Raw genomic sequence first — 24,638 nt, forward strand, 5'->3', positions numbered from 1 at the left:
AGAAATTCCAATTCATTCAGGTCTTTGAAGAGTGGACTTCTGGGTTAGACTCATATCTTCTAGTTCACATGCAAAAATTGTGGCAAGCTTTTAAAGTGTATTCTTTTGTATGGACTGTTCATTAAGGGACTACCATAGTGACACAAAATAGGTACTTTCTCAGTCATGTCTGACTCTGCAACCCCATCAGATTGTAGCGCAGTATGTTATACATTTTGATGAAACTAGCAGGTGCTATTTTTACAAAATGTTCGTGAAAGCTAGGCTGTACCAATCTTGTGAGTTTATTTATATCACTATAAAGATACACAAAGAATGAAAATAGGATGGAGCTTTACCATAGTGACTATAAAATTATAGTTGAAATTGTTTTTAAACTCTGTCAGAGTATAATAAATCCAAAGATATATGGCATTTAAGAATTTACTTTCTGGGACTTCCTTGGTGATCCAGTGGATAAGAATCTACCTGCTGTTGCAGGGGACATGGGTTCGATCCCTGGTCCAAGGAGATTTTACACGCCCCGGAGCAACTAAGCCTGAACACAACTGCTGAGCCCTTGTACCACAACTAAGACCCAAAGCAGCCAAAGAAAGAAAGGAAGAACTGGCTTTCTGTGTAAACGAAGCTCTTAGATAAAAATTATGACACCAAATACCAAGGGCAACCTAGGTATCAAATTCATTTTATTCAGTAAAAGTGCTGCATCTCAATATAGTTTGTTTTTTGGTGCTGGATCCCCTTGATGTTTAGTATCTGGGATCTCTTGCTAATCATGAGACCCTCATCAAATTATTTACATCTTCAGAGCCCCGGCTCTTTTGGTTTTAGTTCTGGGACATGATCCTGCCTACCTAATGGAAGGTGCTTGGGGAAAAGTCCCTTGTAAACTGGAAAATGACACACAAATATGATGAGTTATTATCCCAGGCAGAGAGAGGACAGCATAACAAAAGCAGAATGTAACAAAAATTTTAAACTTAGGAAATGACAGAGTTGGGAATCGCTGAAAAGTGGGTTGAGAGCCAGCATAAAGGGTCAGGTGAAAACCATTTAGATCTTATTCTGTAGTCAGTGGGGAGTCACCAAAAATCTTTGAGCAGGGAAATAACATAATTAAATCTGTGTTTTAAAAGTTAATTTAGGGTGAATTAGAAAAGGAAAGACTGGAGACAGGGTAACCATTTATTACATAACCCAGGCAGGGGATAATTAGAGCCTGATTTACTGCAACAGCTATGAAAACAATGAAAGAATGGCAAAATTAAAACTCATTTCATAAGTAGAATTTAAACTTCATCTGTCGTGATGGACAGTAGGAGGTAAGAGACAGTCTGGCTTGATTGGCTAAACTGAGATAATGCTTTTTTGCTCAAAAGAAGAAGCTAAGAAGAGCAAGCTTAGAGAAGGAGGGGATAAGTTTAGTCTTAAACATTGAGTTGTAGTGTCTATATTCATCATATTCAGCTTTGTGCCTGGCACATTGTAGGTGCTCAATGAATATTTGGTGAATGTATCAATGAAAGAAGGAAGAATTAAAGACTAGGAGAGACTTAAGGGAAGTTATCCAGTAAGGACTGGAAAATATTGGTCCATATGACAGAGGAGAAATGGCTAGAAGTACAAATTCTAAAGTCAGCTTGTAAGCAAATTGAGATCCGAAAGGAAGAAGAAGGTGAAAAACGTGGAAGTGTTAGCAGCTTAGTCATGTCTGACTCTTTGGGACCCCATGGACTCTAACCCACCAGGCTCTTCTATTCATGGGATTCTCCAGGCAAGAATACTGGAGTAGGTAACCTTTCCCTTCTCCAGTGGATCTTCCTGACCTGAGGATCAAACTCATGTCCCCTGTACTGCAGACAGATTCTTTACCATCTGAACCACCAGGGAAGCAAGTGATGGAATGAAAAGAGAACTAGTGAGAACTCGACTCTCTGAAAATAGGATTATGTATGTCCAATGCCTGGCATAGAATCAATCAATCAATATTTATTGAGTACATGAGTGAAGGTATGAATGAATGAATACCAACTTTTCAAGAGGAGATAAAGGAAGAACATCTGGGAGTCTTATAGCAGCCCTTTGTTTTGTCTGAAGTATTTTGTCTGAATCATGGACTAATTCTACCATTCTTCCTCTGGCTCCCATCAGGAAATGTGAATTCTATAGCCTCAATTTCAGGCAACCATGAGGAATTTCTTCTACTTGTCCTTGTCACTTCCATACTTTTTCTTTCCAGTTCAATTTATGACTTAAATCTATCATCAAGCTGTTGTTGTACCATTAAATAAAAAATAGCAATAAAAATACTATTATTTTTTCCTTAAGACTTCCTATAATACAACAATATAGGAACCGATGATACTTTTTATATACTAAAAGTGGGTCGAATAGAAACAAAATATTTAGTGCTTTCACTTCATTTACTGTGACCCATATATACAGCATGTTGCCTGAGAGGTTTTGGAGCTGCTGGTCTAACACACTGACCATCATTAGTTAGGAAAGTCAATGTGGTGAGAGAGGGCCCTTCATTTAAATTCGAGTTGGCCTTGCTCTTACAGGCCCAGCCTAGACTAGCAAATGAGGACAGAAGCATGAATAAGAAGATGTACGTAAAAAGAAATTTAGCCTAAAGCTTTTAGGAGTCTTCGTGTAAAAGGTTCATATCTACAAAAGCAATATCTAAAAAATATTAAAAATATAAAACTAGATACAAAATACAATGGACTGTGGTGACCTAGATGGGAAAGAATTCAAAAAGAGAGGGGCTGTATGTCTACATATAGCTGAGTCACTTTGCTGTCCAGCAGAAACTAACAACATTGTAAAGCAACTATACTCCAATAAAAATTAATTTTAAAAACACAATGTAAAAACAAACAAACAATTTCTAAATATTAATTGTATGAGTGAAAGTGAAGTCACTCAGTCATGTCCAACTCTTTGTGACACCATGGACTGTAGCCTTCCAGGCTCCTCTGTCCATGGGATTTTCCAGTCAAGAATAATGGAGTGGGTTGCCATTTCCTTCTCCAAGGTATCTTCCTGACCCAGGGATCGAACCTGGGTCTCCTGCATTGCAGGCAGACACTTTACCATCTGAGCCACCCGGGAAGTTTAAATTGTACTAGTAAAGGGATAAACTTGATTGTTAGAACTCAAGCAAACTACATACCTGACAGTTTATAAAATTTTAACCTTATCATCCCGTTCCCTTACCTCACAAACACACATACATGCATACAAATCAGTTTATTTCATAGCTGATACATGATCAATTTACTTGCATTTACCACTGTCCTTTGGCTTCACCTACTCCTTGAAGAATTAAATAACCAAAGAGCAGGATTAAAGGAGGTAACAGAAGAAATCATAATACTAAAATAATATATGAACCAGATCACTGAGTAATCAAGAGTTGACTGTATTTTTAAAAGAGTCATCATTTATCATTAGAGCCCAAGAATTCTTGTTTCTCAGTTAATAAAAAAAATTTATGTTAAAATTGCTTCTAAATGTCAAGTGAATGTAATTCAAAAAATGAGAATATAAAATTAGATCTGTTTTTAGAAACACCATTAAAGCCTTGTAATCTCACTGACTTTTTAGATTTTCCAACTGAAGTTCCACCTATGGACATTTTTTCACCTCATTATTGGGTAGTGGACATGAGCTTGGAGCAGTTTTTGTCAGCTCAGAGGCCTCAATTGGTTTGAATGGTATTTCCCCACAAAGAATGATAATATTGATTTGCTACAGGCATCTTTGACTATTAAGGATTCAGAAAGCTAAGTTCCACTTGAGATGAGGAGGGACCCTATGATTCATGGGACCCAGGTTAATATGACAAGAAAGAGTATAAGATATGTTGAAATTACTTAATCCATAAAGAGTCATCCAAGAGACACAGATATAGAGAACAAACATGGATTCCAAGGGGAAGTGGGGATAGGATGAACTGGAAGACTGGGCTTAACATATATACACTGCTATTAATATGTATAAAATAGATAACTAATGAGAACCTACTGTATAGCACAGGGAATTCTACTCAGTGCTCTTTGGTGACCTAAATAGGAAGGAAATCCAAAAAAAGAGAAGAGATAAATATATGTTTGGCTGATTCATTTTGCTATACAGCAGAAAGTATCACAGCATTGTAGAGCAACTGTACTCCAATAAAAATTTTTTACAAATGATCATCCATAGTTTAAATGCATGTGTTATTTATAAAATCTGGGGGGATACTTTAAGGTAAAACTTTTTTATTCCATCAACTTCTTCACTAAAATGTTTGCTTTCTTAACTGAAGGCAACTTACTGTATTTAAGATTAATTCATTGCTTCCCAGGTGGCTTAGTGGTAAAGAATCTGCCTGCCAGTGAAAGAGATGCAGGAGATTTGAGTTCAGTCCCTGGGTTAGGTAGATTCCTTGGAGAAGGAAATGGCCACCCAATCCAGGTTTCTTGCCTGGAAAATCCCATGAACAGGGAAGCTCTGGGGTCGCAAAGACTAAGACACGGCTGAGCAAATGAGCACGTGCAGTGTACAATAGAGTTGGGATCCCAACCCACAGCTCAAAGACCACTCAAGATGAATTCCCTAAAGAATAAAAGATAAATTGAAGCTACTAAAAAAATCATCAATAGTTAATGCCTATGTATTTGTGCAAGCCTGACAGAAATTTAAGGAAGAGGATTTTATTTATTCTCTCAGCTTCTTTAAAATGTTCGCTTCTTAAAGCAATTTACCAATTAAAAATGTTTGCATCTTGTATGGAATTATTCCCTAAAAAGCAAAGGAAGCCAAATCATTTTTCCAATTGTGTGTATACTATAAATAGAAATGCAAGTTATGTTGATGCATGGGTCAAATTTTCCTACAGACAAATAAACAGCAGTAAACTCTAGTTTATTACATCTCTGCCTAAATCACATAGGACTTACCTGTAGATCTTTTAAGTTACTGAAAAATCTGGTCTATGTAAAAAATCCATCTTTGGTAATAACAGTATAGGATGTCTCTGTTAAGTGTTGGTCCATATGAGTTTCTAAAAGAGGAAATAAACTATTTAGATTGCCTTCAGCACTGAAGTATGAAGTTCAAAAGGAGGTTTCCACAAATAGCTAGAGAATCAGGGATAGATTTTGTCCAGTTCAGATATTTGGAATTACTTAGGAGAAATGGAGTAAAGAAAATAACACCGATATTATTCTTTAACTCAGCATGGCCTGCTTGGGGGGGGTGGCAAAAAAAAAAAGGACACCGGAGTTTTAAAGACATCCCCCAAATCTTGTTGTACTGATGTTGGTTTTCCCTTTGTTTTTGTTGGCTTTACTTAGAGCCCCATATTTGAGCAGAGTTCTTGATGCTTTTTCTGGGGGGCCAGCAGAGAACAGTGTACACCATCTAATGGTTGAGTTCAAAACTGCAACAGCGCAAGAAGGGTTTGAGCAGAGGGCGGCAGTGGGCGTTTGCCGCCATGGCAGTCCACAGACTTACTCCTTCCACATTTCTTCAAATGCCTGAGGAATGCTAAAGCGATTGCCATGAATTCCAGAGGGAAACCCTCCCAGCACATAAAAAGATTCGATCGAGGAAGTTAATTTAAACAGCCCTCAGTTAAAATCCTACTTTATTCTGACTACGTATGTATAATTACTCTGCTTTAATGAGAACTCTTTTTACTTGCCTGCTTAGTACCAGAATTAATATTCCTACTGTAACAGTTTGTTATGTCAAGAAGTGAGCAACTTGGATGGGAGAGGAAATAGGTTCCATTTATGATCATATACTAAGAGAATTGCTTCTCTAAATCACTAACCAAAGCTGGGTTTGCCAGTCTATGAACTCCTAGGGAGCCACGGAGCTACCACAAGGACCTTGAATCCACAGCCACAAGGCACATTTTCTAGAAATCAAATATATAACGTCTTCTACCTGCACTGGATTCACAACTGCAATTCAAATGTAGTCAGTGAAAGAACATTATTAAATCATCCACAGTTTGTTGGGTTATTTTCATCACTATATCTTAGTACATCATGCTCATCTAGAAATCCAGAAAATGTATTTCTTTATTTTTATACAGTTATATATAAATTACAAGATAAAGATAAACTTTAAAGAAACAGAATGGTCCTGACTTCAGCAACGCTACTTCTAGGATTTGTTGTTTTGTTTTTTTTTTTTTTTTACCTATTTGACATTAGAAACCTTTTATTGAGTTTGAAGAAATAATCATTCACATATCACAGTCAAAGATATTCATATCAGTGTTGTTTATAAGAGCAATTAATAAGAACCAAACTCAGGTGTTTGACAGGGGATGTTGAGTGAGTTTTAGTTTATCCATACTTTAGTTTACCCATACATATAGATACATATATATATATATATATATATATAGCATACCACTATTAAAAACTACTAAGGAAAAATCTACATTTTTCTTAATGAAAATACCATACTTTTAAGGTGACAGGAGTAGATTAGAAAAGCAGATATATCATATGCATACCATTTTTATGTGTTTGTGAGAGAAGACAAAGTCTCAAAGGATACCTTTTATCCCTTGAGAAATGAATAATTTATTTTTACCAAGCATATTACAAGAGAAAGAAAAGCATCAAGGATGCCTCTGAAGTTTTTATCCTGAGCAAGTAGAAAGATAGAATTGACACTGACTTAGATGGAAACATTTGGAGCGGAAAGTCAGGGGTTTGTTTGGAGGCATGTTAAGTTTGAGAGCACATTTGGTACCCAAGTGGAGCTGTATTGGCGTGAATAAAATCATGTGGCTAAAAGATCACTAAGACAGTGAGGTGGATGTGGCTGAAAGATCACCAAAACAGTGAGGTGGATGGACATGAGAAGAGATTTCAGGGTCATGCTCTTGGGACAGGTCAACGTCAACAGATTGAGTTGATGAGCAGCAACCAGCCTTGAGTCAGACTAGAAAGCAGCCACTCAGGCCGAAGGAGGATCCAGAGAGAATGGTCTCTCAGAAGGACACATGTATAGGAGAGAGTGGTTGATGTAAAGTGATGCGGCTAGATCTCATGAGACGAGCAATGGGAAATGACATTTCACTGATCAACATGGACTTTAACAACAGCTGCTTCAGTGAAATGATGAAGCTATTCATAAAAGCCTCATTGAAAAAGCTCAAGTGAAGATGGAAGGGGAAAAAATTGGAAACCTTCAGTAAAGGCAACTCTTTCAAGAATCATTTATATAAAGGAAAACAGAGAAATGTGATAGGGTGGAAGACAAGGATATTGACCCAAGACTGTTTTTTAAGGAGGCAAAGCAGCACTTGTTTCTCTGCTGGTAGGAGAGAGCTGATAAAGAGCGGGGGATGGGAGTCAAGGGTGGAGGGAGGGCAATGAAAGACACAAGACATGATAAAATTGCTCAGAAGATATCCTTGAATAGTTGAGAGGGAATGGGACGCAAATGCAGAGCTTGACTTTAGAAATGAGTGTGGATGGTCCATCCATCCTTAATAACAAAAGGAAGCAAAAGGAAAGGTAGCGTATAGATAATACTGATGCAGGTAATTTGGTAGGTAAGATGCTGGAAGCCTGTGGGAGTTCTTTTCTAAATGCTTCCATTTTCTCAGTGAAATAGAAAGCAATGTTATCAGCTAAAAGTAAATCAGGGAGCAGATGTTAGAAAGTTGAGAGAGAACAAGCTACAAAATAATCCTTTAGGACAAAGGTCAGAAAAGTTTAAAAAAGGGCAAGGTTATAAATATTTCATCCTTTGCAGGCCATTAGGTATCTGTTGCAGTTCTTTAACTCTACCATAGTAACAAGAAAGCAGCAACAGACAATATATTAACTGATGGCTATGGCTGTGTTTCTATAAAACTTTGTTTACCAAAACTAGTGGTGGGCCCAGTTTGGCCCCTAGACCTTAGTTTGATAATAAATGGTGTAGGGGAACACAGTAGGACTTACAGGCAACAATAACGTGAATTTTAAATGATGGCATAAATATATCTCCAGCCACATGCTGGAGGTGTGTGGGGCTGGATATAACCAAGATTTGGTTTTTCTACACAAGTATGAAGATTGGAGAAAGGAACAAGAGAGTTGAGTGTGTGTGTGCCAGGAAATTATCAAAAGGCAAGTATTGGTATCTAAGCTGAGTCAGGAGGGAAGCAAGGACTTGACAGCTGGGGGTAGTGGAAAAGAGAAAGGCTTAATGGCTGTAGGCCTCACCACTAGCCCTAGATGCTCAGATGCTTTTCCTGAGGGATGATGACGATTCATTAGCTATTTTATTAGAAAGTAAGAACTAAATTGTGGTTCATACTTTGTAGAGTGACGATGCTTCTAGTTATCATTCTGCCAAAGAGGTATAATGCTGCTCCCCATTTTATCAACTTAAAGTAAAGTAGAAGCCACATTGAATTGGATGTTTGAAAGATACTCTTGTTTACAGTAATAACTAATTTTTTAGTTATGAGGACTACTCTCTCTCTTTTCTTCCCCTTCCTTCTTATATATGTAATTATAAAAAATGTTCTTGCTTATTCCCTGTCCACAAATAATACTTACACCCATGATCATGTTTCAGTTAACAGTCTTTTTTTCCCTCCCTTGATATCTCCCTTTTTCTTGGTCTTCAACTCTTAGCCTTTACACATGGTTATGTTTTACCTTTTCTGGGTTGACACTTGAAGATGCTTATACTCTTCTTTTTTTCTCCCTCTAGACCTTTATCTCTTTTGTTGCATTTATGATCTTTAAGATGATGGCTATTTTTTTTTTAATTACAGTAAGTCCACTATATACGAACAAGTTCTGTACCAAGAGCGCATTCATAAGGTGGGTACCTATTAGCCTAAGTACCCAACTAACACAGTTGTCTGTATAGTACTGTACAAGTTTAAGTCTGTCTGTATAAGTTTATAATACTTACCTTTCACACAAATGATACATAAAAAACGAATCCCCAAAATAAAACATTTTTAATCTTACAGTGCAGTGCCTTGAAAAGTACGATAGTACAGTACAACAACTGGCTTATGGGGGCTGGCATTGAGTGAACAGGCAAAAAAAATTACTGATGAGAGCAATTAGAGGAGGCAGGTGATGGTAGAGCTGAAAGATTATCAGCAGTAAGAGATGGAGACAAGCTGCAATTTCCCTCATGCCTGATGTTGATGGCACAACATCAACATCTGGTTCCTTGCTGGAACCAGATACACATTCGCATCTTTGAGAGCTCTCAACTTGAAGGTTCGAGTGTAAGGGACTTACTGTTATTTTAGCAGGGACATGCCCAGTGATGAAAGAATGTTAACATGATCCAAGGACAAGATCCCTTCCCTGTTCACTTGGTTAAGGCTTTACTCCCCTGCTGAAATCTTCACAGCCTCTCTACTGAGAGTAGTTGATTCTCTGGTGTTCAGGCACCTCCATGACCTTGTCTCACTCTACTTTCCCAGCTTGACATCCCATTGCTTCTCAAACCTTCTTTACACTCTAACCCAACCAAGCTCCCTAACAGTTCCCCAGCCACCATGCCTTTCTGCACACAGATGGCATTGACTGGAATTCCCTGAGCTCCTCAGCATCGCTCCATTTCCCATCCTTCCTTCAAAGACCCATCACAAATCTCCTTTTAGCTCTTATTTTACAAGACAACTTAAAAAAAATTACTCTTCATTTGCCTCATCCTTCTCTGTACTTTGGACTTATGTCATTACCTATACTCTACTTTGCATTATATTTTCATGTGACATAAAGTTTTCCTCCATTGGACATAAGCCACTGCATTCTTCTCTGTTTTATGCATAGCACGCAGTAGGTGTCTGATATATCTTGTTGTTCAGTCATTAAGTCCTGTCCAACTCTTTGCACCCTAATGGACTGCAGCACGCCAGGCTTCCCTGTCCTTTAATATCTTCCAGAGTTTGCTCAAACTCATGGCCATTTGTCGATGATGCCATCTAACCATCTCATCCTTGGTCGCCCCCTCCTCCTCCTACCTTCAATCTTTCCCAGCATCAGGGTCTTTTCCAGCGAGTTGACTCTTCACATCAGGTGGCCAAATTATGGAGCTTTAGCTTCAGGATAAGTCCTTCCAATGAATATTCAGGGTTGATCTCCTTTCAGATTGACTGGTTTGATCTCCTTGCTGTCCAGAGGACTCTCAAGAGTCTTCTCCAGCACCACAATTTGAAAGCATCAGTTCTTCAGTGCTCAGCTCAGATCCTTACATGACTACTGGAAAAACCATAGCTCTGACTATACGAACCTTTGTCAACAAAGTGATGTCTCTGCTTTTTAATACACTGTCTAGTTTAGTCATAGCTTTTCTTTCAAGGAGCAAGCCTCTTTTAATTTCATGGCTGCAGTCACCATCCACAGTGATTTTGGAGCCCAAGAAAATAAAATCTGTTACTGTTTCCACTTTTTTCCCATCTATTTGCCATGAAGTGATGGGACTGGATGTCATAATCTTAGTTTACAAATATTGAGTTTTAAGCCAGGTTTTTTCACTCTCCTTTTTCACCCTCACCAAGAGGCTCTATAGTTCCTCTTCCCTGACTGCCATCAGAGTGGTATCATCTACAGATCTGAGGTTGTTGATATTTATCCTGGCTATCTTTATTCCAGCTTGTGATTCATCCAGCCCAGCATTTCACATGATGTACTTTGTATATAAGTTAAATAAACAGGGTGACAATATACAGCCTTGATGTACTCTTTTGTCAGTTTTGAACCAGTTCGTTTTTCCATGTCTACTTCTAACTGTTGCTTCTTGATCTGCATACAGGTTTTTCAGGAGACAGGTAAAGTGGTCTGGTATTCCCATCTGTTTAAGAATTTTCCACAGTTTCTTGTGATCCACATAGTCAAAAGCTTTAACGTGGTCAATGAAGCAGAAATAGATGTTTTTCTGGAATTCCCTTGCTTTTTCTATGATGTTGGAAATTTTTCTCTGGTTCCTCTGCCTTTTCTAAATCCAGCTTATACATGTGAAAGTTCTCGGTCACGTAATGCTGAAGCCTAGCTTGAAGGGTTTTGAGTATTACCTTGCTAGCATGTGAAATGAGTACAACTGTATGGTAGTTTGAACCTTCTTTGGCGTTGCCTTTCTTTGGGAGTGGAATGAAAACAGATCTTTTCCAGTCATGTGGCCACTACTGAGCTTTCCAAATTTGCTGGCATGTTGAGTGCAACACTTTCATAGCATCATCTTTTAGGATTTGAAATAGTTTAGCTGGAAATCCATCACCTCCACTAGCTCTGCTCTTAGGAATGCTTCCTAAGGCACACTTGACTTCACACTCCAGGATGTCTGTCTCTAGGTGAGTGACACCATCGTGGTTATCTGGGTCATTAAGAACTTTTTTGTACAGTTCTTCTGTGTATTCTTTCCATCTCTTCTGCTTCTGTTAGGATCTTGCCATTTCTGTCCTTTATTGTGCCCATCTTTGCATGAAATGTTCCCTTGGGAGCTCTGATTTTCTTGAAGAGATCTTTAGTCTTTCCCATTCTATTATTTTCCTCTATTTCTTTGCACAGTGCACTTAAAAAGGCTTTCTTATCTCTCCTTGCTCTTCTCTGGAACTCTGCGTTCAGTTAGGTATGTCTTTCCCTTTCTCCTTTTCCCTTTCTCCTTTGACTTTCGCTTCTCTTCTTTTCTCAGCTATTTGTAAGGCCTCCTCAGACAACCACTTTGCCTTCTTGCATTTCTTTTTTGGGGGGATAGTTTTGGTCACTGCCTCTTGTACAATGTTAGAAATCTCCATCCATAGTTCTTCAGGCACTCTATCTATCAGATCTAATCCCTTGAATCTATTTGTCACTGCTACTGTATAATCATAAGAGATTTGATTTAGGTCATATCTGAATGGCCTAGTGGTTTTCCCTACTTTCTTCAATTTAAGTCTGAATTTGGCAATAAGGATCTGATGATCTGAACCACAGTCAGCTCCTGGTCTTGTTTTTGCTGATTGTATAGAGCTTCTCCATCCTTGGATGCAAAGAATATAATCAATCTGATTTCAGTATTGACCATCTGGTGATGTCCATGTGTGATATATGTTAGGTTAAAACTAAATGAAATCTCTTATCCTCATGGAACACATGTTAAGCTAGTTTAAACCACATAAGGATCATCAGCATACCTCTTGATAATATGGGGACCTGTGTCACTTCATCCTAGTCACAGTCCAATGTGAATATTTTGGGGACCATACATTCCTACCCCAAATAAACCAAAACTGTGTTTTAAAGTCCATTCTCTATCAAGTTCATGCTTTAACAGTTTCATTCATTTGTCAACTAGTTATCACAAGTGAAGGAATTTTGCTTGTTTGGAGTTTTTTGTCCTTCATAAAATTAAACAATGTAAGAATATTTGAAGGAAGAACTAAGAAAAGGGGACAATAAAAGAACTAACTTTTATAGTTTGTCTGTAATGAGCCTGGTGCATTCTGTAAGTTATCCAATTTAATTGAATTCTTACAATAGCCCTATAAGGTAGATATTATAATTCACATCTTACTGATGAAGAAAACCACGACTTCTAAACTCACACAGTTAAATGATATCAAACGTAGATCTGTATGACAATTTACTGCCTTCCATTTTAAAAGGCAGATTGCACATAAGTCTCCAAGATTAAACCTAGGAGCTAAAGTCACATGCTTATTGCATTGTTAGTCTACCTTAACTAAATTGCTTTACTTTCTTCATCTGAAATTTAAAATTATTGGTTGCAAGTTATAGAAATCCAATTCAATATAACTTAATGATTTGTCATCAAGTTAACAAATGTTTATCAGGTGTTTTCTATATGCAAGACATTTTTTCAAGGTACTAGGGATTCAGTGGTGAGCAAGACATTCATGCAGCCAGGAGCCTAACATTTTAGTATGTTGCCTGTCTATGCAGCTAATATACTTAGTATGGAAATGCTTTATAAACAAAAGATCTGTCTAATGATAAGCATTTCCAAGTGCTATTGAGAATACTACAAGAAGGTAAAAGAGTGGTGAATGACAGGGGAGGTCAGGGAAGGTCTCCCTTTCTAGTGACACTGAATGAAGTGAAGGAGTGAGCCATGGGAATACGTGAAGGAAAAGCATATAAGGCAGAGCAAATAGCAAGAGCAAAGTCCTCAATCAGGAACGTGTTGGGGGCATAGGGGAAATTCCCAAGGAGATCAGGATGGCTGGATCTCCACTGGGGAAGGAGACAGTGGTGGAAAAGTTGGTTGGGAAGGCAGCCAACAGCCTGGCCGTATGGTCCTGGTAGGCCATTTCAAAACCTTCGAAGTTCATTCAGAGGTCAATGGCAAGTAAGGAAAAGACTGACCAGAAATAAACGTCATCATCTGACTTGGGTTTTTGAAGGGTCATTCTGAGAGCCCTGTGAAGGTTAAACCAAAAGGGGTAAAGGAGACTGTAAGAAGGCTTTTTAAAAGGCCACTGGGGAAAGGGATTTATAGACCACCTAAACAGGAGAGGAGGGAAGCTCTGACCTTATGGATAGCTCAGAAACAAATGTCAAAGTTTGGTCTCATTTTTCCCCGCTCCTGTTCTCCTCTCATTTCTCCTCACTCAGGTTTGCTTCTTTGCTTCTCCATTTTCACAAGCAACTCCAGGATCTGTGGCCAGAAAGGAAAGATTTCTTCTTGTCAGAGCCAGTGTGAAATCCCCGCTGAGGGGCCTGGCTGGATCACGGGGCCATCTTGAGACTGACCAGTCACTTACTGCGTCCACCTCTGTGTTCATGGCCCAGGGGATGGGGTGCTCTAAGGATGCCTGGAAGGAGCAGCAGGATAAAGAAGGATTCATTTTCTGTGGCTTTTTTTTTTTTTTTTAAGATAAGGCAAAGCACTCTGTGAACACAGCAGAAGGATGGAATGGCTAGGGAGAGATTAAAGATGGTGCATCACTACCTGATGGAGGCAGGCCCCAGTGACTTCTCCCTTCTCTGGATTTCTCTGCCACAAAGCTCCTGAACCACTGTGTACTCCTTACAGATGGTCTCCTATGTGTCTGTATTAGTGTTTCAAATAATATAGCGATTGCAAACTTCCCAAGAAAATAAAGAGGGCCATAATGTAAAATGCTCTGATAAATCTAGTGCCTAAATGAGACCGTGCTGGGTTTGCATGTTGATTCTGACCACACTTCCCCAGAGCCCAGAAGTAGTCATGTCATACAACCCCAGATCCACAGTTTATTGAGAGAACTTCACAGATGGGGCTAACCAAAAACAACTTTTTTCCCCAACCACTGATTTTTTAAAACCTCTGTATTGGATGTCTCATCTCTCCCTGTAGCTACAGGAAAAGTTCTTAAAGCAACCCCAGGTGTCTTGGGATAGTCAATCAAAACCTTGTTCTCTAAATACACTTGAAGTTTCTCTGTCTCCTGTGGGCCCCCAAGTTCAGTGATTTATTGGGAGGACTAACAGAATCAGCATATAGTCATACTCACAGCTATGAGTTATTACAGGGGGGAAATAGAAGGCAGAATCAGCAATAAGAAAGGATGCATGGGGCAAAGTCCAGAGGAAACCAGGCTTTTCGCAGTGGAGACACACGAGTTGCACCCATTCTTTCCAGCATACAATCATGACAATACCTGTGAAACGTCTACTGGAGAAGCTCATTAGAGGCTGAGTGCCCAAAGCTTTTACTGGGGGGGTGGTCAGGTAGACATATGCCTAACACATACCAAAATTCCATACTCCCAGAAGAAAAACAGCATAAATCTCATTGTTTGTACAATTTGGGCACAGACAGCCACTCTTAGCTAAGGTAGTGAACTGCCCTTGAAATCTAAGCTTCCTAACATTAGTCGAAGTCCAACCTTTCTAAGAAAGGCCAGACTTTTCCAAGGATAGCGGTTTCAGGCCTGCTGTGTTAAATCTTTCCTGCACACTGAGGTTGAAGGTGAGAAAGACTGACTCACCCTTGGATGGAAATCAACAGGCAAGTAGTCTGGTTCAACCAGAGATAGAGCCAGAGGTGGGGGAAGACAGAGGAAAGCTCTTATTTGTCTGGTGTTTTTAAAACCTGACTTTCAAGAGGTAACTGCTGCAAAACTGACCTTGTTTTCCCATGAGCTATCTTTATAAACACTGTGTATACCTCTTTCTTGTTTTTTAATTTTTTTAATTTAAAAAACTTTTATTTATTCTTCTTTTATTATGATTATTATTACTTTCTGGCTATGCCACGTAGCATGCAGGATCTTATTTCCCTGACCAGGGATGGAACCCATCCCCCTATGTTGGAGGTGCAGAGTCTTAACCAGTGGACCTCCAGGGAAGTCCCAGTTCTGAACCTGTTGAAGGCATCCCATTTCCACCTCATGGCTTCTGTTAGGGTCACCTTGAACCAGCAATTAATCTTCTTGGTTGGGAAACCTTTCATGGCAGTTCTAGCCAAGCAGGCCCACAGTGCAGCCCACAGGGAGGTACTGGGTGCTATTTTTTCCACCAAATCCAGAAATACAAGCTACTCCTGCCCCCACTGTCTTCCTCAACACTCCGAGCACTGACGGCTTCTGCCAGCTTTGTATCTTCAGACTTCTCCTTGTCCCCAGAAATCCCTAGGAGACACAGAAACACCTGGCCCAAAGTACTTCCACCAGCCTTTGCTTTGTCTTTGGGGAGCTGGATAGGAGAATTCTGTTCTTCTGTGGATGAAAAATGCCCAGTGGTTCCACAACCACTCTGTTTAAAAAAATCCCTACTCACTAATAGTCTTCCATGTCATTGTGTATATATCGGCAAAATGTATGTATGTGCACAAAATCATACCACCACCAGGACCCAGCTTAGGAACCACTTTTAGAAACTCTTGCATCGATGGCCTGAGATAGGTCTTTTATTTGTTTAACACAAAGCTGTCATTTATTGAACAACAACTGTCTGCCAGACACTGACCTAGAAAGTGCTGCTTTGCACAGAAAGGGAAGGAAATAATTTACCTGAACAGCCTTGGTTTTATGATTTTTCTGAAGTCTCACTTTCTCCCTGAGGTTATGGTTATTTCCATCCCACTTCTTCCATTGCTCTTCTCCTAGAACACGGTATATCTTACTTCTCTATTTACACATTCTCTTTTTCTCTGCACTGTGAGCTCTGAAATACAGGAATGGCATCCCAGAGTGTAGCACAGTAACTAATTCCTCAATACGTATTTTTGAATTAAATAAGTGAACGAATGAGCTGCTGTCTCCTACGTTTTATGGTGAACCACCAGAGTTCACTTTCCAATAATGAGGGTGTGTGATCCACATCAGAAAATACTTCCTTACAAATTCTCATTATAGGTACCGTATCCATTTCCTTCGTCTTGCCATCAATAACTTGGAACAACAATAGAGCCATCACCCAAGAGAATTTAAGCTGTTGCACAATCATTTTTGCTGTCCTGTTGCCATATCATCCACAGTAAATAGCCCTGGCTCCTTTGACCTTTGTCAAGTATTTGCACAAGTTTAAATAATATAAGATGCTCTATGGCTTTAATTCATTTATAGAGTTGACTGTATTTTTAATGAGGCTTTTTGGGTGTAGACCAATGAAAAGTGCAATTTCTCAGACCTCCAGAAAGACAAAATCAGGAAGACACTTACTGACACTTAGGAAAAGGGAAACATCAAAGCACTAGCATGTTTCATCAGCATGCCTCTGAAAACACACTTTAAAAATACAAGGGGGTGGAAACTAACATTTTGAAGATATTGCAGTGCTCATTCCCAGGTCTTTGCAGGCGGCTCAATGGTAAAGAGTAGGCCTGCCAATGCAGAAGACATAGGAGACTCGGGTTTGATCCCTGGGTCGGGAAGATCCCCTGCAGGAGGAAATGGCAACCCAGTCCAGTATTCTTGCCTGGGAAATCCCATGGATACAGGAGCCTGGCGGGCTATAGTCCATGGGCTTGTGCAAAGAGTCAAACACAAGTGAGTGGCTGCACACGCATGCACGCAGAGTTCATTCCCAAAGATGTTTTACTTTCCAAAAGTGAAAATAAAACTATTCTAAATTCTAACTAACATATCAAGAACTATTCAAAATACAGTAGCTAATACTGTAATGATAGAGTCATAATTTGAGAAGTAAGTTTTGGTTGAATAGCTAAGAGAAGCCTGATTTTTTTCAGACTCCTCAGTCTCGCTGGTTATTAGCACTTCCCTCAATTTAAGCACTCAGAACTAAAACTGTAAATCAACAAAGATTTATTGAAAAACCTTTGACCTTGGCACAGTTAGGCTTATGATAGTTCCTAAAGAAATATGTCACTTCCTTTGTTTAACATGTGTATTGGGTATAGGGCGACATCCTCCTAGACAACGTAAAATCCTGATCTAAGACATGTGTCTTTCTCCTTTTCTTCCTTTTAATTCTTTCACTTCCTCCCTCCTTCACATCTTCTGGCATTCATACATTTTTTTTACACCTGCCAAAGAAGTAATTGCCACATTCTCTCATAGTATTCACACATTTATGCTACTAGCATTTGTTGATTCACTAATATTTCTAATTTATGCAATAGACATAAAAGCTCTAGCAATGCTTGAGGCTGTATTATCCCATGTACTGGATACTGGGGTGGCCATAAAGCTATAGAGGTGACACAGTCTAGCTTCAAGGAGCTCACAGGTCTGAGTGACACACAAAAGACTTTTTTTTTAATTATTTTATTTTTTTAGATTAATTTTTATTGGAGTATAATTGCCTGACAGTGTTATGTTAGTTCCTACTGTACAGTGAAGTGAACTGGCTCTATGTATACATATATTCCCTCTTTTTTGGATTTCCTCCCCATCGGTCACCACAAGCTTTGAGTAGAGCTCCCTGTATGGTACAGTAGGTTCTCATTAGTGATCTATTTTATCTATAATATCAGTGGTGTATATGTCAACCCCAGTCTCCCAATTCCCAATCTCTCAGCCTCCCTTTCCCCTCTTTGTGTCCGTACCTTCATTCTCCACATCTGTTTCTCTTTCTGTTTTGCAAATAAGTTCATCTGTTTCATTTTTTAGATTCCACATATATGTGTTAATATATGATTTTTTTTTTTCTCTCTCTTTCTGACTTCACTCTGTCTAACAGACTCTGGGTCCATCCATGTCTCTGATAATACTATTTCATGACTCGGCAAGTATTGGATAAAGTCATGCATTCAGAACAGTGGCACAGAGGAGAGGGTCACAAAGTAATACTCAGGAAAACTCTCCCTTAGATACATTTTTGAGTTATAAAAGAGAAACCGACTGTCTTGGTTCTCGCATAGTCTCCAAGGTCTCACGCTTGGGCCCTTATTTTCAGATTTATATATCTTCAACTCACGTCAACAAGTTTGTTTCCAGTGAGACGATGGGAACCCGACTCTGTGTGCAGAACAGATTGGGAGTGAGGGAGAAAGTGTGGGCCACCTTTGGGTTAATTCAGAACCTCCACCAACTCATCACAGGATTCAGCCCATGTCAATTTCCTAAAGGATTTAATTTTCCAGACAGACCATCCATAATTAAATCATCCCTCAATACACAAAAACATGCCCATTTATTGGTAGGTTTTAGGGCTCAGTGGTAAAGAATCCACCTGCCAGTGCAGGAGAGGTGGGTTCGATCCCTGGATCAGGAAGACCTCCTGAAGAAGGAAATGGCAAACCGCGCCGGTATTCTTGCTTGGGAAATCCCATGGACAGAGGAGCTTAGCGGGCTGCAGTCCATGGGGTGGCAAAGAATCAGACACGACTTAGAAACTAAACAATAAAGCAGGGATAATACAGTCCAAATACAACAGAAAAAAGTAACAGAGCCCTTTCCATGTGTTATTTATTCAATAATATGCATCAAGCACGTGCTCCATGTAATGTAAGATATTTGACTGTGTTTCTGATTCTGTCTCCAGCAACTTAGCCAGATCTTTGCAGAAACACAGGATGGTAGGATTAAAGTAGTAAATTTTAAAACATTCATGTTTCTTAACTATACTTACTATAAAAATTAAGCAAATGTAAAAAAAAAAATTCTACAATCTCGTGGCAAGAAATACTCATTCAATATCATTAAAATGAGGCATCTTTCTTTCAGGTTATATTTGTTTTACAACAGCATGCAACTGCCCTGTGAATTTGCTTCAAGGAGTAAATATTGCACAAATATATATTCTAGCAACACCATGCTTCCAAAATATCATTTATTTTGCCAGTATAGATATTTCCATAGAATAGAACACTTTAAGAATAGAAACCACATATTTAGAGGCAACTTATGATATCAAGAAATCGAAAACCAACAGAGAAATGTATAAAATACAAATGGATTTGAAATATATGGAAAATGCTCTTTCATATCTAAACAAATGGAAATTTAAATTTTAACTAGACAGCAATTGTTCACCTACCATGTTGGCAAAGGTACAGATGTTAAAAGGGGTACCATATAATGACATCCATCAACACGTAAGACACCCATCCTTTGGCTCAGAAATTTCACTTGGAAGAATTAATCCTACAGATAAACCCTTCGTATGTGTGTTGTGTACCCACATGGACATTCAGCAAAGAACTGCTTGTAATAATAGTGGCAAACTTCACCATGCCCCTACTCTCCAGCCCGCTCACCCCTCCCTCATCCAGCCTCCATCTTCTCTTACCTGGACCACAGAAGGAGCATCCTGCCTCATCTTCTTTTTCCTTGTTCACTCCCACAACACCATAAGAGCCAGAGCAATGTTTTTAAAACATAGATAACGTCCTGCTGCTGCTAAAATCTCTCCAGTGACTTTCCATCATGCTAAAAATAAAATCAACACCACTTATCTGGCTTGTAAAGACCCACATACCCCGCCTCTGCCTGCCCCTGACATCTCCCAAGCCTCTCTGGCCCTCACCCTTGGAGTTTTTAGACACAGAGGCTTTCTCAAGGTTACTCAAGTACATCCAGCTCTTTCATGCTCTAGAATCTCTGCCTGGACCCCTTCCCCTTAGATTTCTCACAATGACCCCTTCTCACCCTTCAAAATTCACCTTCAGTGACAGTCCCCAGAGTGGCCTTCCCTGATGACCCCAGGTAGAGCCACGGCCAGGCACTCACTTTCTAACACTTGGTCCCTTTAGCTTTCCTCTTACATCATCCATTCTCACCTGGCTGTGTTCCTGTGCATCCCAGCATGTATTTGTGTAGATTCTTCTGTTCCTGTCAGAGAAGAGGAGGACCCTGTCAGCTTCAGAGAGCGGGGACACTGTCAGCTTCATACGTTGCTATATTATCAGCAACCAGAGAAGAACCTACACATAATAAGTGTTTAGTAAGTATTCGTTGAGTGAGTGACTCAGAAGGGGATGGAACGCATCCCAGGATACCCCTCAGATGGAGCACGGTCTGGCTCTTGAGAAGAATGGGATGGTAGGCCATCCAGGGGTTATCCTCTGACCGAGGCCGCCCCGTTGCACAGATCTGGCCTCGGTCTCCCTCCCAGACCTTTTCTCAGATCCTCTGTCCTTGGTCTTCTTGCTATACTTGCTATACTCCACACCTGTGCCTCCAAGGGCCCTGTATTCGTTATTCCTGCATCTATACCTGCACCCACTCCATGTGGCTGCCTTGCGCATTCTGTCAGGCCTCTGCTCAAAAGTCATCTGCTCAGAAAGAGCCCCCCTGACCACTACCAAAATTCCTCACTCTCTCCCTTTCTCTCCTCGGACCCCGCTTTATTTTTCTTCATTGTTGTTGTTGTTGTTTAGTCGCTAGGTCCTGTCTGACTCTTTTGCGACCCCATGGACTGTAGCCCGCCAGGCTCCTCTGTCTGTAGGGTTTCCCAGGCAAGAACACTGGAGTGGGTTGCCATTTCCTCCTCCAGGGGATCTTCCCAACCCAGGGATAGAACCCTCATCTCCAGCATTTGCAGCAGATTATTTACCATCTGAGCCACCAGGGAAACCCACTTTTATTCAATGCACTTATCTTTTGAAATAGAAGTGCCTGTTTATTTGTGTCCATGTTTGTTATATGCTTTCCCTGACTACAATAGTCCTTGATACTGTTTGTCATGACTTCCCCAAGTAGAGCATTTCCTGGCATAAGGTAGCAGCCAAACAGATATTTGATTGGTGGGGAATTAATAAATGAATATATTTAAGTGCAAAAAAAGCAAAGTACTGAATAGTATGCCCATAGAATGCTATCTCAATTGTATTAAAGAAAATAACCCATATATATAACTTCTCTGGAAGAAAAATCCAAGAAAACAACAGGGCTGGCCTCTGCAATAGGGAACTGAAAGGTTGAGAGGGATTTGAGAAAAACTTATTCTTCCTGCAGATCATTATTTTTTACAAGACTATATACTTTTACAAAACATGGGCAGTAATTACTTTTTCCAAAAATTATGTCATATTTGACGGTTTTGCAAGTTTATGTATTTGAGGCCAAAAGGAAATCAAAGCACTCATAAATGTTACTTGAAATGATAAACATTCAATAACCACGTCTTTAGTCATCCCATAAACTTGGCATAGCCCTCTGCAGTCTTTTGTTTGGATGTTCATGCAAATCTGCGGTTGCAAAGGATACCTACTGTTGGAAGAGGTTTATGTTCCTTAGATATAAAATATGAGAGGAAACAGAGATGTGGATCTCTAGCAGATTAAGATCTTCATAAAGGCAAGAAGACCCCTGTACATTTTATATGCCAGGAAAAGGGTCTCTGGGCCCAAGGTACTTTGAATCTTCTTGCAAGGTTGAAATATGCCCTTCTTGTTCAAAAGATAAAAACCCTCTGCCAATAGACTGTCTCCATCCTTGCCTGACTGATTCGGTCAGTGTTTTTCTGGCTTCGTCAATTACATGTATCTTACTTTCAGAAAAATCCACTCTGAATATGTGGATTTATAGGGAATAAATGTAAAGGAGTGTCAACTTGCTTTAATTAAGGATCTTTTTAAATACGAAAAGAATAAATATTTAAAATACGATTCAATACCAAAAAATTATACAGAACTTTCAGGAACACCATCATTGAACACACAGGTACTCGGTAATTACTTGCTGGTTGGATGAACATACCTATTGAAAATCAGTAGAGTGAAATGGATGAGAGCGTGGGTTGGGATCCAGATAGCCCTGTGTTTGGATTCTATCTCTGCCATTCATTAGCTGAGTCTGACCTTCAACAAGTGACTTAACCTCTCAAGGCCTCAGTATTTCTTACAGAAATAAAGTGAATCACTAATGCTACCCTTGTAGTTAGCCATATTAAATGAAAGCTATAGGCAAATAAAATATATATTTTATCATGTCTTATATTTTATCTTGTATTATAATATGTATTATTTCCTTCATGTAATTTCTACCTGAATAGGAACCAGTAATAACAAAACATAAGTTTTGTTATGTTTTCAGAAATATAACATAGGTAACTATATATAAATATTGACTTCCCCAGTGGCTTAGTGGTAAAGAATCTGCTTGTCAATGCAGGAGATGTGGGTTCAATCCCTGGGTTGGGAAGATCTCCAGAGGAGGAAATGGCAACCCACTCCAGTAATCTTGCCAGAAAAATCCTGTGGGCAGAGGAGTCTGGTGGTCTACAGTCCATGGAGTTGCGGAGTCGGACACAACTGAGCACAGACACACACAAATATATAAATATAATTATATTTACATATACGTATAGAGAACCCGCACAATGCCTGGTACATAGCAAATGTTTGGTTAATGGTGGTTCCTGCTGTGAAAAGTAACTCAAAATACTCTTGAGAGTTTGACTCTTCATTTTCACATCCACAAAGACTAATTCTGTGAATAACATCCCAGGACATTTCATTGCACTGTACAGAAAAGGGTAAAAGAATTTGTGTTACTGAGATTTTTATGGCCTTAAAATTATGAGATAACAATGAACAGGTATGTAAGTGAATTGCAGCAAGGATTCAACTTGTAACAATGACTAACATCTATTCAGTGTATGATGATCAGTCATTCTGCAGAGTAAATAGTCTGACTTAATATTCTCTCCAAGTTTATTTTATAGAATCATCTGCTTCCTACTTTCTTAATTAAAAATATTAAATTCAAATGGTTTATAAAATTTCCCAGACTAGAATAGAATAGCAGGGGTTTGGAGTGAGAAAGCAAAAATGACACAAACTGCACATTTAGAGACTGAATGAACCCCTCAGATGACCAGAGATTTCTTCTTTTTCAGTTTTCTGGCTGTTTTTCTCTTTCCTTATAGCATTTTGAGTTTGTTTAATGAAGTTGAGACTTCTCACAAAGGGCCTTATAAACACGTGTTACTAGATTTTAAATCTGATTTGAAAGTGCCTCTCTCCTACTCCCTTTGAGTAAAGTGACCTTTTTAAATGGAGGGAAGTGGGTTTAGATGACAGTAATGATAAATGCGGTCATGTTCACTCAATAAAATAAGGCCCAGTGCATTTGAGGATAAATCAGTGAAATGTACAGCCCCACCTGTCTGTCTCCATCATTCATTTCCACTGTCACTTTCACAGTGGCTGATGGATCACAGTCGCTGTAAAATTAGACAGCCTTTAATCTCATTTCATCCTGATTAGCTTCTCTTTACCCTTTCCCTCTAACTCACTGACTGACACGCTAAAAACTCACACCGGGCTTATATGAACAGGGAGTACAAACTTCTCTTATGATACCTGCTTGGCAGGGCGAGGCAAGTGTCCACCCCTAGAGAAATGTGGAAGGAAGTGGGCACGTCTTTCTTGTTATTTAAGATAATCAATAATTGCCATACCCGATATCATTTTAAACAGATGTTTTGTCTTGCTCACTGCTTTCTTTATTTTGCTTTCCTTCGGGCTTAATCAGAAGTCAAAGCAATGAGATCTTCTGCAAAACTCAAACATTGATTTCATAGCAACATTTTTCTAATAGATTTGGAGTGTTTTACATTCATAATCATCTCAAAGGATTTTCTGTATGTATGTATAGTTTCTTGATTCACAACAATAATTCAGGAATGAAGATGCTGAAAGAGCCAAGAAATATAGCATGCAAGGTTTTAAAACAAGGCTTTAAAAAATGGGTAGATAAATGAGAATATCTTCAAGTGGCCTTTATATGAGCATTTCAAAGACCTTGTCTTCTCTTATTTGGAAGGTTTCAATAGTTTAGTGCAATAATTTCATTTGTTTGCACAAAGCTTAACAATAGGGGCAATCAAATGAGAAAGAAGCTTAAGAATAAATCATGTATTATTTCCTTCACTTAATTTCTGCCTGAATGGGAGCAAGTAAATGACAAGAACAAAACACAACTATTGTTCTATTTTCAGAGTCTGTGCTTTATTATTAATATGAAGCTGGACTTCCAGTTAAAAAGAATATAATACAATTTTTATTATTTATAAAATGTGGGCATTGAATTGACCAAAAATTTAAAATAAATATTGGAAGAGTGGTAGTCATAAAGTAAATTGGTTATAGTCAGTTTTTTTTTTCCCCCTTGGCTGCTCAGGGTCTTAGTTGCAACATGCAAGCATATGGGATCTAGTTCCCTAACCACAGATCAAACCCAGATCCCCTGCATTGGGGGTGCGGAGTCTTAATCACTGAACCACCAGGGAGTTCCCAGTGGCCTCTCTTCTTACAGTTAGGTT

The 24,638-nt window shown here is 39.1% G+C and overlaps 1 protein-coding gene and 1 non-coding gene across 2 annotated transcripts in view; one reads left to right on the forward strand and one right to left on the reverse strand.

Annotated features, from left to right (window-relative positions):
* KLHL14 (kelch like family member 14) overlaps positions 1-24,638 on the forward strand; it is a 107,771-nt gene that overhangs the window by 58,601 nt on the left and 24,532 nt on the right. The window lies entirely within an intron of this gene.
* Positions 3,046-3,117, reverse strand: TRNAC-GCA (transfer RNA cysteine (anticodon GCA)). Its single transcript has one exon. It is a non-coding gene; the product is annotated as a tRNA-Cys (tRNA).

Source organism: Muntiacus reevesi, chromosome 4 (genome assembly GCF_963930625.1).
Source record: "Muntiacus reevesi chromosome 4, mMunRee1.1, whole genome shotgun sequence".
Classification (NCBI taxonomy): domain Eukaryota; kingdom Metazoa; phylum Chordata; class Mammalia; order Artiodactyla; family Cervidae; genus Muntiacus; species Muntiacus reevesi.